Source organism: Lepisosteus platostomus, chromosome 15, assembly GCF_059453375.1.
Source record: "Lepisosteus platostomus isolate fLepPlt1 chromosome 15, fLepPlt1.hap1, whole genome shotgun sequence".
Taxonomy (NCBI): Eukaryota; Metazoa; Chordata; class Actinopteri; order Semionotiformes; family Lepisosteidae; genus Lepisosteus; species Lepisosteus platostomus.
Window position 1 is genome coordinate 2,381,856 of NC_142625.1, and position 11,834 is coordinate 2,393,689.

At 47.1% G+C, this 11,834-nt stretch overlaps 1 non-coding gene across 1 annotated transcript; it reads right to left on the reverse strand.

Annotated features, from left to right (window-relative positions):
• Positions 1-3,395: 3,395 nt before the first annotated feature.
• Positions 3,396-3,590, reverse strand: LOC148647647 (U2 spliceosomal RNA). The gene has a single exon (XR_015927141.1). It is a non-coding gene; the product is annotated as a U2 spliceosomal RNA (small nuclear RNA).
• Between the last annotated feature and the right edge of the window lie 8,244 nt (positions 3,591-11,834).

Consider the following 11,834-nt stretch of genomic DNA (forward strand, 5'->3'; position numbering starts at 1 on the left):
GCCCCTAAAGGAGCGGACCAACGCGCGGGCGTTCCGCTGGCGCACAGTAGCGCAATTCTTTAGACAATCCATCAATCCCTGGCACTTTCCCACTTTTCATACCTTTAAGGGCTACCTCCATCTCTGATAAAGAGACTGGACCGGACAAGTCTCCAGCCTCTGGCACCTTGGTAAGACCACTACAGAAAGCTGAAGGTGCCGACCTCGTCACACGCTTCTGAAACAGCAGAGTATAAAAAGACTCAACCGTGTCAATTAAACCTTTGGGTGATCTCACCAGCTTTCCATCGGCCGCATATAACTCGGAGATTGCCCTCTATTTCTGCTGCTGCTTCACCTGGCTAAAGAAGTAAGCAGAACATGTCTCTGTCTCTTCTGTATACCTATCTTGGAGGCCGATCAGGTACTTCCTCGCTGCTTCAATGTAAAAATCTTTCAGCCTGGCTCTTGCCTGAGCCGCACCCGCTACACCAAATCCTTCCCTTTGTTAAACTGAACATAATACTCTTCTAAATTACGCTGCAGTCTGCGGTGCTCTCTCTTCCTCAGACTGCTTTTATGTTTACAATAAGCTATGGTGAAGGTCTTGATCTTTACCTTGAGGTAATCCCACCATGCTCTCAGACTCGGATAGAGTGGTTTCAGATCAAACCAACTTTGGATCAGGGCTCTTACTGCAGAGCAAAACTTAGCATCTCCCAGTATGGACACGTTTAGTTTCTAATACCCAGGCCCGAAGGAAGGGTTACCATCATTTACCTTTACCCAAAGCATGTCATGATCAGTAAGGAAAGAGGGGACAATACCTGCATCTACCACGGCTAGAGAGCTCTCCAAAAACACATAATCCAGCCATCTCACACACCCTCGGCTATTCCTCCATGTTGCCCCAGAAACCCTGGGAAAAAGGGATCTGAAGCCATCTGCCAAACAAAAGTGCTTCACCAAATCCCGCAAGGCGGTGGCACTGAAATCAGTGTCAGTGTCCAAGTCAACATTACAATCACCACGAAGAAAAACAAAACGGTTAGTAATACACAAAGGTTCGAGAGAGGCAAAGAAATCTTTCCTCTCTAATCTCTGCGAGGGAGCATAAATACATATGAACCTATATTTCTTGTCATACCTATCAGCATCTAGCACCAACACCCTCCCCGGTATCCCAACAAAACTATTCACCACACACAGGCTGTTGTCATTTAGTAAGATACCCACCCCTGCAGAATGCGCACTCCTAATTCCCTATACTGACTGACCACAATGCCAGTCAATGGAAAAATTTTTAGAGTCCACACTGTCTCACACATGAGCTTCCTGTAGGAAAAAAAACTGAACACCGAAGGCTGCGTAAAGATTGAAAGATTGCCAATCTCTTAAGGTGCTTTCTCAAGCCCCTGACATTCGCCGAGCAGACGGTGAGTCATGTGTACATGTTAGTGTTGTCAGCACCCGGGGATCCTGCAAAAGGCACCTCGTTCTGAAGTTTGTCCATTAAGAAGTCCAAGCCGTAATAGTCAGGACTTTGCAACGGTGAGAAGAGGGAGTCCGGCAGCAGTCCTGGAGACAGTACCTGGCCTCCACTGCACTCTGACCACTGGTAGCTGGTGCCAGGAGGAGTGTCAACATCAGACCCATCAGGCCCTCCCTGCTCAGTTTCCATCTCGAGAGCGGTGCCAGCTCTCTTAGATTCATCATCATCCACCGAAAGATTGTCTCCTGCTCCTGCCTCTTCTTGCTGCCCTCTTCCCTTTCTCCTCCTTCTTTCCTTCTCCATCTCCTTTTTCTTTCTCTTTCTAGACTCCAGCTGCTCTCCCCCACTGCCCTCAGTGGGAGCCTGGTCTGCAGCGGGGTCTGTGGGAACCGGCCTCTTACCTTGCACTTGGCCCCGAGGTCCATCAGCCACAGGCCCGGAGGCAACCGGGAGATCCTCTCCCACGCCTCCAGATGGTGCCGGACTGACGTCCTCAGATCCTCCAGGCTCCTGCAGTGAAGTCCCTTCATCTGCCGTGCCGGTCGTCTCTTTGACAGCGTCCTCCACGGCCTCGGAAGTGTCTTCCACCTCCCCGTCGACGATTATGTTCGCATAGTTGGTCTTCATTGCCTGGACTCTGTCAAAGGTCCGGGTGTAACAGTTCTTCCACACATGGCCCTCTTCACCACAAAAAGTGCACATAGCCCCTTTTTTGCAGTCTTTCATTAGATGCCCAAGTTCATTGCAATTACGGCATCTTATCTGCGAACATGTGTCTGCTGTGTGGCTAGTCTCTAGACACCTTCTGCAGGTTTTGGGCTGGCCCGCGTAAAAGAGGTAGCCCCGATCAGACCCAAAGGCAAAAGATGCAGGAGGGTGCTTGAAGCCATCCAAGGAGGTGGGATCAGGCCGAAGAATCACGGCGAACTGCCTTCGACCTGTCCACGCTCCCAACCTGTCCAAAACCCTGGTGCAGTCAGAAACTGTCCACATAGCAGCTCAGAAACAAAAAAATATAATCATTCCTCACAAGGGGTTATAAACGTGCACCGTGATCACCCGACGTGCTTTAGCCCAGATACCTTCAATGTCATAATGTATGAGGGGAACAACTTTCTCCCTCTCTCTGCAACGCCGCAAAACTGAAAAATAAAAGGATTCCTCTGCAAAAGTAACTTCCACCGATTTAGAAGTGGTATATCCTTGAACACAAAGTAAGTCCTTAACTGAAAGATCAAGTCCCTTGCACAACACTGACTCTATGAAAGAAATCCTATCAGGAAACTCCAAATTCAAATCCTCCCTCAGCTTAAACCTAATCGTATTCGGCAGCCCAGTCAAATTGACCGGCTGACTAGACCTCCAAAAATAGTCCATCCTGACGCGGAAAAAAAATAAGGAAAACACTCCCGAAGGAGGCTCCTCACCGCCCGACGTCTGGTCTTCCTTCTCGGCAGCCCTGGCTTCACCCCCCAGGCTTCACCTGGAGCGATTCCACCAGTGGCTGTTTCTTTGTCTTCGGTTCTTCCTCCTTTTCTTGGTCGTCGTCTTCGTCACTAGCCCGACCCCTTGAACTAAGATCTCGGAGCTGCGGTCATGCCACTTGAACTTTGATCTTAGCCAAAAGGTCGAGAAGCAATGCCCCCTAAAGGCGCGGACTGACGCGTGGGCGTTCCGCTGGCGCACAGTTTTTTGGAGGGAAAACGCACGGGAGCCGAAAAGGGGGCCGGCCTGCTTGCCGAGAGAGTCGAGACGCGGGAAAGTGCACAGAGGGAGCACGGGAACGGAGACGGGGAGGGGGAGAGAGAGAGAGACACAGAGACACACAGATGGACGAGAGACGAGACCCGAGAAGAAGGAGCTCCAGTCCACCTCGCTTGCTTGCTTGCTCGCTAGCTACGTCTGTCTTTTCACCGCCGAGAGAAGGTGGTGCACCGCTCCCGGAGGCGCTGCAATACCGGGCCGATGCGTGGAGAGGACGGAGCAAGCTCCTGATCCAGCTCCCTGTTCCAAAAATCCGTTTAATATCCGTTTAATATGTGATCCCCCGATGGGGGACGTATCAGATATTAAACTGATAAGAACAGATTTTTTTTAATTACAAAAATGCAAAAATTCTCAAATTTAAAAACAGAAACAAAAAACAATCCCTTTCTTGGCTTAATCAACACTTTCTCCTCCCAGTGTCACCTTCTTAGCATAATCCCACCCCATATGCAAACATAACCCGCCCCCATCACAAGTTCACCCTTCTGCAAACAATTCGACATTGAAAATATAGATTGGATACGTATATAAACATATTGGATTCCTTTTTTAAACCAACCAATGCAAATCCCAAGGTCAATCCTTCAGCAATAGGCCCTTAATACACAGAAAACAACCCCTTCCATCGTTCTTTTGCTGCCGAAAAACCCCAGCGAACCACATCCATTTTAAGCCGCCTGCGTATATCCACTCTGATCCTCTCTACCACCACCCTACTTGTAACAAAAACGTTGTGCTTAGCTGCCTCTTCCCTGGATGACCAAATATGATACTTAATTAAACTAATCATAAACCAAAACAAGAAGTTAGCGCTCCACCTCTTAATTCGTGGCAGTCCCTTCATAATTAAACCAAAAGTAAGGACAAACTCCTGGGTGGTCAAAAAACACAAGGGGGCGCACTGACTCCACACCTCCGTTGCAAACCTGCACTCCCAAAAGGCATGCTTAATCGATTCAACCTCCTTACAGCCTTGTCTGGGGCACAAAGGCTGCTGCGACAGACCATGCTTGCACATAGTCTCTCTAACTATGGCGGAGGGTGGCTCTGTGGCTAAGGATCTGCGCCTGTGACCGGAAGGTTGCCAGTTCAAATCCCGCGGCCGGCAGAGGAATCCTACTCCGTTGGGCCCCTGAGCAAGGCCCTTAACCCCAACTGCTCCAGGGGCGCCGTACAATGGCAGACCCTGCGCTCTGACCCCAAGCTTCTCTCCCTGTCTCTGTGTCTGTGTCTGTGCAAAGCTGGGGTATGCGAAAAGATGCATTCCTAATGCAAGAAATTGTATAGGGCTAATAAAGAAACATTATTATATTATTATTATAACTGGCAGCCTGCTCCAAACTCCCAACCAATTTAAGTCCTTGTGTCGATTGTCTAATCCCTTGGGTTGAAATCGCATCCATATCTCAGTTGTTACACCCAGCACGGCATAACCCTCGTCTTTTCTAAATGTTCTATACATACACCTATGGTCCATAACCATTTTCCCAACTCTGGCCTCCGGATGCTTCTTAATCCAATCTAGAGCGTGCTTGTAATGCCAAGGCAGTTGTTCTGCCTTTGGGGTTGTATTGGACCAAGGCACTAAGTGCCTCATCGTCTGGGACAACCATAGCAATACAAAATACTGACAAGGGTGGGACACAGGGGTGTGCAATAAAATGCCCAATCGGGCAACAAAAAGGCAGTCTAGTTTCAGGGGGATATCCGAGACCCCCCTGCCCCCTTCTTCTACAGCCCTATACATATCTACTCTTCTGATGTATTCATATTTCCCATTCCAAATGAAATTAAAAACAGTTCTCACAACCTCTCTCCGGAAATGCACTGGCAGCAGGAAAACCTCTGCCAAGTACAACAACAGGGGCAGAATGTCGACTTTAATTATTAATACTTTACCCACAAAGGAGAGGGGTCTTTGTCTCCACAGGCCCAGCTTCTGATGCATCTTATGAAGGCAGATTTCCCAATTTATTGCTGCAGAATTTGTAAATTGGAAATGGATCCCCAGTACCTTAACAGGTCCTTCTACAACTAGTATCCCACCAAATCCGTCCTTCCGGCCCTTCCATACCCCAAAATATTTAATGGTGCATTTGTTGATGTTTAAAAAGCCACCTGTCCCCACCGTAAAATCATGGAAAATGGATAAGACTCTGTGTAGACTAAAATCCGAGCTTAAAAACAAAGATATGTCATCTGCATAAGCGGCGACTTTAACTACCAAACCATTACTCCCCGGCACTAGAACGCCCTCAATCAGTCTGTCATACCGTATTTTCCTTAGAAGTGGCTCAATGTATAAGACATATAGCAGAGGAGAAAGGGGACAACCCTGCCTCACTCCGCGCTGGACCCACGTGTTTGGTCCACACCCACCATTGCCCCCATCACCTTCTTCAACAGGCACCCTAGTACTCTAGCTAAGATCTTATAATCACAGCAGAGCAATTGGATGGGCCTCCAATTGTCTAGGTCCCTTCTATCCCCTTTTTTGCAAATCAAAGTGATGATGCCTCTCTTCATAGTGCTACCCAACCCGTTTCCAGCAAGAATTTCACGGAAAACTTCCAGTAACAGGGGTTCCAACTGCTCCCAAAAGGTAAAGTAAAACTCAATAGGCAAGCCATCAACCCCAGGGGCACTACCCCTTTTTAAGCCCTGCATTGCTTCTTTCAATTCAACAATCGTAAGACTCTCCTCCAGCTTGGATACCTCCGACAGACACTCAACACCATCCAACAGATCGTCCCACCCCTCTCGACTTACTGTTTCCTCCCCAAATAACTTCTTATAATAATTGGTGACAGAAACCTCTATCTCCTTTATATCATCTGTGAGGCACCTTTCCTCAGTCCTGATCTCACTAAAGAGGCCTCTAATCCAAGCCTCTCTTAGCCTTGTTTTTAAACTGGCGGCCTTATCCGCCTGAAAGGTGCCTCCGGAGTTGTATTCAATATACACGGCCTCTAGTTCTTTTTGCAATGTGACAAGCACCTTGCGTTCCTCGTATCTCTTTCTCCTACAGAAGTCAATCGTGAGTTGGGCCACGATGCACTTACACGCTTTCCACCAAACGGTTTTAGATGTATAATCTAAAACCTTGTTCTTAAAACTGTCAATAAAATCTGAAATTAAAATGCGATAAGCAGCATCGTCTAAGACAGACACATTCAATTTCCAGTAACTGGCCCTGCAATTAAAACCCACTGGTTCAAAAGACACAGTTAAAACCAAATGGTCTAAAAACCATACTGGTGTGGTTTGCAGGTCCTGAATTTTAAAGTCCAGAGAGGTAAAAATGTAGTCTAAACGACGTCTGTGGCCCCTGCTGTTTTCCCATGTAAAATTACTAGGACCCTGTTTGAAATCAGTAAAACAATCCTTTAATTTAAACTGCCGTATACACTCCCTCAAGCGACATGCACCCCCCCCTTGTAGGTCAGAAATGTCTATATTAAAATCCCCTCCCAATAAAATCCTCCTGTTAGTATACAACCATGGCTCAAGTTCTTTCAAAAAGATGGACTGTAAAGCCCTCTCGGCCGGCGCGTAAATCCCGGCAACCCTCATCCTGGCTTTCCCCCAGCACCCATCAACCACTAAAAGGCGACCGGGCACGACGGAAGCTACCTCAGTGGCTTGAAAACTAGGGTCCCCGCATAAAATACCTAACCCTGATGAGTGTACTCCACCAGGACGGACCTTTCTTCCACTCCTGGTAAAATTTATGAACATCAGCGGGACCCCCCAAGTGTGCTTCCTGTACAAAGCAAAGGCTAGGGTTAAGATCTGATAAATACGTAAACACAGCCAGCCTTTTTACATCATTTCTCAGTTCCTGTGTATTACTGGAGACAATCTTACAAGTGTTCAGAACTGTAAGAATCAGAAATCAAGTCAAGCATCTAGGAACTCCCGAAAGGCTGGACTCTCCACCCCACTCCCTTCGGCAGATGAAAAATACCCTCCAGGCCGAGAGGGGAGGCCTCACTCTCCCCAGGAACACCACTAAGCGGTAGAGTCCCACTCTCGTCCGAATCACTGGGTCCTTCAGGGTCTCCCTGACTTTCTTCCTGGGGTGGTACTCCTTCATGATCCTCTAAAGATGGATCCGGCGGTTTCCCTTCTGCCTCTTGTGGAGGATCGGGTTCTGCTGCTTCATCCCTCTCTAAAACTTCTTCCTGAATCCCAGCCACCCCTGCGTGCAAGTCTTCCATCTCTTGACTGAACTCAGTTCCCACAATCACCTCAGACTCTTCCCCTTTCCTCCTCAGGCCCTTCTCTCCATCTGGCGCCTCTTCTGAGCCGGACTCCACCTCCTCTACATTCAATATTTTAGGATCTTCATACTCCATATCTGACGATAACGGCCCTTCCTCCCCTGATGTTGAGAAGGTTTCCTTAGACCTCTTCTCCTCATTCCTGGGACTGTCCTCTCCTGGTGCATGCCTCCCCTTTCTTTTACGTTTCCTCTTTTTTTCCACGATCGTCCATCCGGATGTCGAAAGTCCCTCCTCTTCCAAATCCGCAACAGCTGAAACAGGAGGCAAAAGAGCCGTAAAAAGTTCTTGATGTTCGTGGCTCAATCTTCCGTCCGGGGCCTGCTGTTCTCACGCTTCCCTCCGTGTAGATGGGCCCTCCCCAGGATCTTGGTCTGTCGCCTTCCGAGGATCCTCCCGGTGAGTATCGTCTCCTATTCCTGTCTCGCCTCCCTTGACTACTGATGTCGCGGAAACTGCACTCGTAAATTCCTTTTCAGAAACAACAGAAGCAAAACTCCTAGCCTTCTTAGGACACATTCTGTAGGTGTGGCCTTGTTCTCCACACAGATTACAGACTAAAGGATTCTTGCAACCTGCTGCCACATGCCCTGCTCTCCCACATCCTCTGCACATCTCAGTAGTGCAGTCTACTGAGATATGCCCTAGTTGTCCACACCTGTGGCAAGTTCTCGGCTGCCCGGGGTAAAGCACGTAGCCTCTATTTGGCCCAATGTTAAAATTAGCCGGGGGGCTCATAACGCCGCCCACCTCCACATCGCTTGCACGGAAATGCACCATATACCAACGCTTGCAAGTCCAATAACCTTCTTCATCTTTAATCTTCTGTCCCTCCCCATGAATATCCATGTCACCTTTGTAAAAAGGTGACAATGTCCGCTTCCGGCACATGAGGGTTGAACATGTGGACTACCAAAGGTCGTAATTCTCGTGCAAACAAGGGTTCCACGTAGAAATGGCACAATGGCTCCCGCTCCTTCAATAGTTGCGCCTTGCACCAGACTCTAGTACATTCTTCCCCTGATGTAACTGTCAGATCAAAAATACACTTCCCCGGGAAATCCTGAATAGCCATAAACATCAATCTTCTTAACTTCCAAAACCTTGTCCACAATTTCCTTCTCAAACCTTCCTCGAATCATCCACTCCCCTCTCTCGTCTCGATTTTTAAGAACGAAGCGCACCGTGTCCCTCATTTGCCCCTCACGGGACATCGGGCGCACGGCCGCCGCAATAGAAGGCATCTCACCCCTCGTCATCGTTATCGGGGAGCCCCACCTTCACCCCCTGGGCTCAACCCAGGGAGATTCCAGTGGCTCTGGTCTTCTTCCTGCCGCTGCTCCCTCCGATGTCCAGAAATCCGACTCCTCGGTAGTGCCTTCTTCGATGTTGCAAACGTCTTCTCCCGTAGTCTTCCACCGACTCTCCCTCCACGCCTTTCACGACCCCAGGCAAGCCGTCGAGCCGCGGTCAAGCCACGTACTCTCAGGATCTTGGCCAAAAGGCCGAGAAGAAATACTGTGAACAGATTAAAAAAAACGTTTATTCCAAACAATCAATTAACAGAACAAAAATAAAACCATCCAACCACAAAGAAACCCTACAACCTAATGTACATCCTGTTACACCCTACACTGCACCTCCCCCTACACCCAACCCACTGCTTCACCAAGTCATCCTAGCTTCCCACAAAGCTAAAACACCCCACCAAATCAATAGATAAATCCCTAAAAGCATGCCTCAACGTCTCCACAGGCTCCCAAGGTCGAGATAACTTATGCGTACATAAAACCTCCTCCACAGGTAACTTCTCATGAACCATCCACTGATTGAGATCATTCAAACTGTTATTAACACACCTATGGTGCATATAATCCCCACACTCTATAATCTATTTTCAGAATCAAACCACCATGTTTTGCCAGGTGCAAGTCATGCTATGTCTTCGAGACTTAGGAAGTTGTAAGTATTGCATGCAAGAACACACACACACTTACCTCTAGGAAGGAAGAAATTGCTGGTTCCCACCCAGCTCAGCTGTTGCTGCTTGGTCTTAACCTGATGGGCTCAACCCAAATTGAGACCAGCTCAGGCACTCTCAGCTCAGGCACTCTTCAATCGCATTCCAGACCTCGGGAAAGAGAATTGTGTTCAAGCCACATTAATTTTATCTTGGCCAAACGGCCAAGAAGCCATATTGGGCCTAGCATCCCACAAAGCCTGCTTCAAGTAACATTGGCTGACATCCCACCTTCATCCTCACCAAAATCACATGACAAAACAATAGATGGACAAAAACACAATCCTAAAATGCATGCCTCAAAGTCTCCACAGCATAGTTCCTCTAACAAAAACTAAAAAATAACTTATGCCTATATAAAACCTCCAGCACAGGCTACCATCCACTTAATGAGATCCTTCAAACCGTTATCCAAAAACTAAATATGCACAATCCCGCATTATATTCCACCTTCACAATCAAGCCACCATGCTCTGCCAAGACATACAAGTCATACAATTCCCTGTGATCGCCACATACAGCCTTATTCGTACACATCGAACACTTCTTCCTCAAGTTCAAGCCCAAAATAATGCACCAGGGCTTTCTCAGCATGCAACATTAAATTGGACCACTCAGTCTCCCCTCATCTATGCCCTAAACTAAATGAGAAAATACAAACCTCACACAACAACTACTATCCAAAGTCCTACATAATACAGTAAAGAGCAGGCAATCCAGTTTCAGGGAATGTCAGGCACACCCCTACCCCCATCCCCAACAGCCTTATACATCACTTCCCTCCTCATGTACCCACAGTCCTCCACCCCCTCGTATAAAATCAAACGCCAAATGGGTCAATAGCCATTGAAATGAGAACGTGATAGCTTAAAACATTGGCAGCGCACCCAACTTCAAAACCTGCACCTTGCCAAGAAATACCAATAAAGAATAAACCAAAGATTCCACATATAATTCATACAATAATAGCAACAAAGGACACCAAGCATTCTCATGATTGCTCAACCCGTGTACAACAATTTCAACCACTTCTTTACAAAATCCACCAAAACCCATACAAGACAATACAAGCAGAAACTGATTCATATGATATATTAACCAATAAAAATGAAACCCCAGTCCTCCAACCATGATATTGGGTCTGTAAGTCATACTATTTGAAATTTCAGAGATAAGTCAAATTCCACAGGAATAAAGTTGGCTATTATAGTTTTGAGTTAAAAGCTTTTATGTTTCCTTGGTCGCTATTTGCAAACAACCGAAATTCCTGTTTTTTTGCGTTTCACAGTCTTCATAAACGTCTTAGATGTATGATTTTAGAAATCACTATTGCTTGTGTGTTTTCATATTTCTATGCATTTTTATGAGGTTTTTGGTCACCTGGCACTAAAGTGTGAATAAACAGACTCGTCTGCAATTACAGCCAGGCAAAGTTTGCTCATTCTCCAATGCCTTGGTCTGGAGCTCAATCATTACACATGTGGAGTGCGATCCTATTGCCCTAACTTTGTCACCTAGCAACAAAGGCTGTTGCCAGTAATAAAATAATGAAACTCATTCCTAGTTTCAATATTTGTTTCCATTTTCTTTCAGTGAGGACACTGAAGAACCACCCAACAGTGCAACAGGTGCTGAGGTTCCTCAGTCAAAGAGAGGGTGAAAGATTCCCACCCCTCCTTCCAGAAGCACCACACACCAGCCCACAAGACCTGTTCGGTTTAGAAAGAATAAAACACCCCCCAGTTGAAGAGACAGAGGACAGGTGGAAGACGGAAGCTGAACAGGATGTGATGAGACCTGAAAAGTTTCATTTCAGTCGAACACGGACACCAGGCGGTCAGCTGGCCACTTCCCAAAAATACAGCCCTCTAGATTTATTCCAGCTATTTTTCAGCATGACGGTTATACTCACACTCTGTAAAACACAAATAAAAATGCAATCAAAGAAAGGCCAGAAGACAATGGAGGAGAGTAACCAAAAACTCCTTAGTAAGGAGAAAAATAAACCTCTAGGAGTCCAAGGGCAACTGGCTGCCCAACCCCTCTGGGCATACTAACATTATACAAATCATTATACAAAGCTGAAATCAGTCCTGCCTAGCTACAACCAACACATTGACTGCCCCACCAGTGCAAACAACACACTTGACCTTGTTTATACTAATGTACATGGTGCTTACTAAGCAGTACTTCACCCCCCTCTTGGACAATCTGACCACATCTCCCTGTTCCTACTCCCAGCCTACAGCCTACTTCTCAAACGCACCAAGGCTCCAGTTATAACTGTAAAAAC